A 6,775-nucleotide genomic window follows, 5' to 3' on the forward strand; every position below is an offset into this window, starting at 1 on the left:
AAGTATTAGTAAGATCATCTACTACTATTCTTACACACTCTTTCAACATTTCATTAATTTCTTCAAGAAAATCAATCAATTATGTAATAGTGATCATACTTTTGAGCTTTCCTATTAAATAAAAGTTTACCTCTTCCTTCTTCATTTGATGTATAAATTCCTTATCCCCCATTAGAATCACCCTAGAGAATGGTTTATAAACCTCTTGTCCTTCCTTCAAAGGTGTAATAATGTTCTTCTTTTCATCCTTCTCAAAAGTCTATTGTGCCTCTTGTCATGGATATCTTTTTTTCATATTGCCAAGCTCTTCCGGGAAGAATGTGGTAAATTTCCATGAGAATAGAATCACACACTATTTAATCTTTACATGTTCCTTTTTGAAAATATACCTTACATTTATCATTAAATAAAATTCTATACCATTTTTTTAAACATGAAACTTTTTAGGAAGTAGGATGTGTTACCTTTCTCACTCCTAGTTCTTCACTATCTCTATCAAAACTAGATTATTTGTGCTCCAAGTATCTACAATGACTTTGTATAACTTACACTCTTGAAAGTTTTTCTAAATATATTATTCATTTTAGGTGGTTTTATTACATCCTTGTTGGGCTTAAGTGACACCTTTTCATTAAGAGTGACTCAACTTTAGGTGCACCTTTGTAAGAGACAATCTCATTTGTAGATTCCTCCTCTTCACCATGAGAAATATGTGCACTTCATTGACTTGTGGTAGGATTCTCTAGACACGCATAATATCTATGCCCAATCTTACTACATTAAATAATTTTCTAAAAAATCCACTACCTCAACCTCTTGAGTAACCAGTTCTTACCCTATAAGAATTGTTATCTCAAGAGGATTGTTCTTGATTATGTGAGCTACAAGATCCTTAATTTTGAGTTTCCTACTATCATATACCACTCTATGTTCTTTTTGCTCTAAATTTTTTACCTTTCCTTCTTGAGATTTGTGTTTTCTTCCTAGATAGTTTCTCTTATGCTTTGAGATGATATTGCTATGCTTCCTCCATTATTCTTGAACAAAGAAGGTTAACTTCATTCTCTGTGTTATCCCTCAATTCATTGAGATATCTAGCCAATTTCTCTAGACATCTTCTTTATGACCAACCATAATGGTCAACCTATAAAATTATTCTATAAAATCCTTAACTAGCATTTCTTTTTGTCTAATATTTTGAAATTTCTTTGAAAGATTAAAATGCTAATCCTTGGGTAAGAATTTACCTTTTAGATTAGCCAACATTCTATACCAGTTGTTAATCTTGGACTTGTCTTCCTATGTTCTTTCTTCTTGTGCTCCATCTCGCTAGAGAGATGCATGTCCCTTCAATATGGTTGCAACAAAATTCACTTTCTTGTCATCAAAAACATTCTCATACTCGAAATACTTGCTCATTTCACTGATACAATTGATCAATTTCCTAGCATCTAAGCTACCTTCATAGGTACCTCCATCTTTGCTCTAGAACTTTCTCCTACAATCAGTCTAAAAAATCTCATTTCAAATCCTCTTTTTTGTACAAGTTCCATAGCTTTCATATATGATTTCATGCACCCCATTCCCTCTATAATCTTTGAATTACACATTGTTCTTCCCTAGCCTAATCCTCCTTCATTGACTTTGAGTTTTATCTCGACAAATAAAGTTTTATCTTGCACTAACTAGGCCATCTTTACTTTGAGATACCAATAATGGTAGTGGGCTGAAATATAATGTTCTCATACAAATTTAATCTAAATAATTAGTTTCATGGGCTACAACACCTAACCTCTTTAAAAATAATCAAAGTTGAAACTTTATAGGTTACAAACCCATGATAATATAGTATGTCAAACTTGTATGGGAGAATATGTCTTGATGTAGACTTTTGTGTTTACTGGAATTAGAGAGGAACTACAAAATCCTCTAACATTCAAAGTAACAACCAATTATTTTTCTCCTCAAGGAAAAAATGCAAGATCATATACAAAAGAAATGAAATCTATGAATTGGAAACCATATCAAACATTATAATGTAAATATCCTATGTGAACTTGGATTCATGTAGATTGTCTCTATGAACTTGGAGCAACGAACAATAACTTATTTTTAACAGCTAAAGCAATCTCAATAAGATTGTCATATATGGGTTTTTGCAACATTCATGGAGATTGATATCATGAACTTGCAACAAAAACTCAATCATCTACAACCATTTATACACACGTTCACCTTCCCATATGTGCATCACATACTTTTCTCAGAATTTTTGACAACATTCCTTTTACTTTGTTCACAATGCAGAAAAGCATGCGGAAACAGTGCTAGCATAAAAGCTTTGAAATGAAATAATCTTTAATGCCTCAATAATAGAGCATGTAAAGATATTTCTACAATCCCTTCTCTACCAATTCATTCTAGCTTTGATGCCAATCTAGTGAAAAATAAAACTACAAACATGTTGCATAAATATTTTAGAGAAAAATAGGAGAGTACATGGACATATCTTTATGTGCATGATTTCTCCCCCTAGCCTTGAGGTTGAAACATTACCTCATTTAATACATTATAGTAAACTTAATTTAGCTTGTAACAAATCCTAATATTTGGAAAATAGTTCAACATTCTATAATTTTTTTAAAGCAACTTTTTCTCTAATGTTTACAACTCCCTTGTTTACTCATAAAGACAAAAACAAAAATAGAAAATTCAGCACCTACATCATATTGCACTCATGGTTCATATCTCATGTGTATAGGAAAATGCAATATGTTTTTGGCTAATATAAAGATACTACATAGTGTATTACCTACCCCTAGTTTAGTTTCATCTTTCTTATAGGCTAGTCTAAGTCTAGGGGGAGTGGATGTAATGCCTACCCCTAGTTGACTTTTCTTATTATATTGTCAGATTCTTTTAGGCTAATTTTTTGCTTATGTTTTATGATTAGTAGTACTTGATTGCTGGATTTGATTAGAGGTATTTCATACTCAGTTGATTTATATATTAAGTTACTTAGTTATTTCATTTGTGCATGATTATTTTGATGATGATACATGTATATTCATATAGTGATTTCAGTTATCTCATGATGATTAGTTAGATGAATGATTTATATGCAGTTCTATGGTTACTTACCCCATACTTGCATGTGTATGGTGTACTTGTCTGTCTTACTTTATGTTTGGCATTCTTGATGTGGTTGACGGAGGGAGTTATAGTCACCTACTAGTCAGAATCTACATGATGTACCACTTCCTACTATTTCCTGTTTAGTTTAGAATATGTGTATGTACATGCATGGATTTTATGTAGATTGTAGGTACCAAGTATCGACTTCCCTAAATTGCTAGGATGGGCATACCCTATTGTAGTATCTCAATGGTATAAGTGGGGAGATAATTCTTGAGACCAAATCCTAACTTAAGCCAATTTTCCTAGAAAGTAGGACAAGTATCTGAGTTGTTTACCCATCCAAATTCATCAAGTGACATTAATTTGTGATTCTAACCCTAGAGTTTGATTATGTTCTTTGTCTTCAATTGAGTTGTCATATTTCGTCTTGTGGGTCTATGATGATTCTCTATTATAATTAAATCAAATTAAAAGATAATTTAATGATTTAATTTAATATAAATTTTACAAATTTGAGATGTAAAAACCATTTGGTTGTTTGTAACTTCCCTATCAGTTTTATTATGAAAATTGTTTTAAGAATATATATATATATTATATAAAATTACCATAGTAAATAAATTTATTGTGATAATTTTATATACATTTATTAAATTTTGATTTCATGTTGTTAATATTACCCCTACAATTTTGGTTTCCCCTACAACTTTGGCCTATGTGGATTTTAATAAATGCGGCATTATTTTTAAATGGTTTTTTTATTTATAAAAAATATATATTTAAAAAATAGAAGTGGGGTTGTGAACTCCCCCAGGCGGTTGTCGTAGCAGCAGGCAACCAAGCTGCAAGTGGCTTTCCCATATATGGGATTGGCGATGAAAATTTGCATTTGGGCATTTTGCAATTTAGTTTTTTTTTAATAGTTATTTTTCTTAAATAATTTATAATTATAGTTTTAAATATATATTATTTATTATTATTATTAATTTAATTTATTATTTATTATTACTAATAATTATATATATAATATTATTTTTAAGTTTATAAATATTATAATTAATAATTGTTATTATATTTTGATAATAATATTTTATTAAATAATTTGTTTAATAAAATATTTTATTCGTTTATTTTTTTTATATATAAATAATTATATATTAAAGTGAATGAATAGATATTTTCCTTTTGTAATTAAGAGTATTTTTGTTATGAAGAATGTTATTCTAGAAAAGATTTAGTTATGAAATATTTGTATACAAAAGAAATCTCATTTTATTGTGAACTCAGAAAAATCAAATAGATATAATACTTGAGGAAAGTGAAACTAAAACCCTACTTGTATATTGAATCTTGTGTTTTTGAAAATATATTGAACTATGAAAACTATGTTTGAACATTTTTATAATTTGTTGAGTGTTGAGACTCGCGTAGACTCGAGAACGTTAGTGAATCTATAATACTTGAAAATGAAAATGAAAACTTGAAAACCTTTAGTGTAAATTGAATTATTGTGTTTTCAAAACCTAATGAATTATGAAAGTTACTTTTGTATGTATAGTATGTGACATGTGGTTTACTGCTGTGGGTTTCAGGTTTGACTTAGCACTTTGACCAAATTAAGATGTTTACTAGAGGCTTGGGGGTTTTTTTCTATGATGATGTTATGGCTTATTTTGGTTATTATATTTTATACCCGACCATTATGATGTAGTCATGTATGTCTTCTTTGATGAGTTTGGGTTGTTGGTTGTTATTGCTTTCCAGTTTCTCTTGTGTAGAACTGAAGTGAATGGTGTAACTTTTCTGGTATAACCTTTGAGTCTTCAATTAGTTATCTTTGGATTGTTTCCTAGTTGTTTGTATAGAACTGAGGTAATTTTTTGATTTTTTTTAGAGGATGTCATGTTATGTCATGGTTTGGTATATGTGTACTTGATTTTGGATCAATCCTATTAGGATGATTATATTGGTGAAATATGTGATTTTGATCAATGATATTTTAATAGTTTTCAGTTGCTTGTTTAAGAACTGATGTGTGGTTTATGGTCATATGAGACCTTTTTCTTTTGTTGAGCTTAGGGTAGGTTATTTGTATGTCATGTTGGGAAGTGGCTTACAATGGAGGTCGGAGCCCTAAGTGGCAACCTAGGTAACCCATTGTAGGTTGTTTTGATAAGTGATAAAATTTCATTAAATGGGTTTAAAGTGAATTAATAAGATATTGGTGTCACATAAAGTCACTAGGGGGTTGGAGTCCTAAGAGACTATCAGGGTAACCTTAGAGTTGACTCGTTAGTATGCCTTGTCTATACAAAAGGATGTTGATGTCGCATAGAGACACTAGGGGGTCAGAGTCCATAAAGGTTGTCATGGTAAACTTAGAGTTGGTTCATGCAATGACACTTGCCTACTTACATAGTAGATTTCCTACATGTCTTGTTGCCTCTAGGTTTAGATGATACTTGTGTCTTGGTACCCTTTGAGATAGTTTGCTTTTAGGTATTTTCTTGACCTAGATGTTGGTTTTGACTTGTGTTTTTGATATTCATATGGTACTTGAGTTTATCTCCTCAATGTGATGGGAGTGGGCCATTTAGGTTCCATGAGATCAGGTGGTAGTGCATTTTTCTTATACCATTGAGATCCGACCGTTAAATGTCATTGTTGGATGTACCTATGTAGTTGTACCTTTCTTTTTTATCTTGTGTTTCAGATGGTGGTTACATTCTGCTATATTGTATTTGATTTCATAGATCTTATGAGATGATGTAATCTATTTTATGATGTATATTCTTTCAGCCTTTCATACCTTCTGACTTGTATAGTGGATGAATGTGCATTCTGATTATTGCCAAGTGGCATTCTGTAATTGTATATTATTTAAATAGATTTGTAGTTATGATTATTCCATGATGTGGTTTTGGTTGTGTTAGATTTAGTATTTAATTAAACTTTAATGTGATTCAATGTCATGAGACCCTTAGGAGATGTAATCTATTTATGATGGTTGTATGTATGTGAGTTATTGCTTCCACTATATTATATCTATTGTCATTTATTATCTTTCAAAAAAAACTATTTGACAAACTTAGTGAAACTTTAGGTTAATTTCTTTTGGTTTCCCTAGCAAGGTGTTACACATCATGTATGTTTATAAAAGATAAACATGTTTTCATGAACAAGAAACTAAGGATACATGTTTTCTTGAATGGGAAACTAAGTATGCTAAGTTGGAGTCTAGTTCAAAGGGAGTACAAGATAAGATATTTTAACATTGGTTGCAAGTTTTGAGAAGTTACACACTTATTTTGTGCCTAAAGAATTATTTCAATTAAAAAATGGTGTATAATTCTAATTGTAGCACTAGAAGAAAATTATGTTGATAAAATTTCAAATTGTGAAGCAACAAAATATTGATATATTGATCTACTTGATACATGTGCACTTGTATTCCATTGTGTGATTTATGTTAGGATACATGGTTGGATAGCCCTCTATTGAATTCTTCATCTGTAACTACATTAGTTACCAAAATGGTACTACCAATAGCAATTCATTAATAGACAAGTGCCCTACCATAATTAGTAAAAAATAATGACACAAAGATGATGCAAGATTAGCTATAAGATGTAATGCA

Source organism: Cupressus sempervirens, chromosome 11 (assembly GCF_028749045.1).
Source record: "Cupressus sempervirens isolate cs-2001-9-10 chromosome 11, ASM2874904v1, whole genome shotgun sequence".
Lineage (NCBI taxonomy): Eukaryota > Viridiplantae > Streptophyta > Pinopsida > Cupressales > Cupressaceae > Cupressus > Cupressus sempervirens.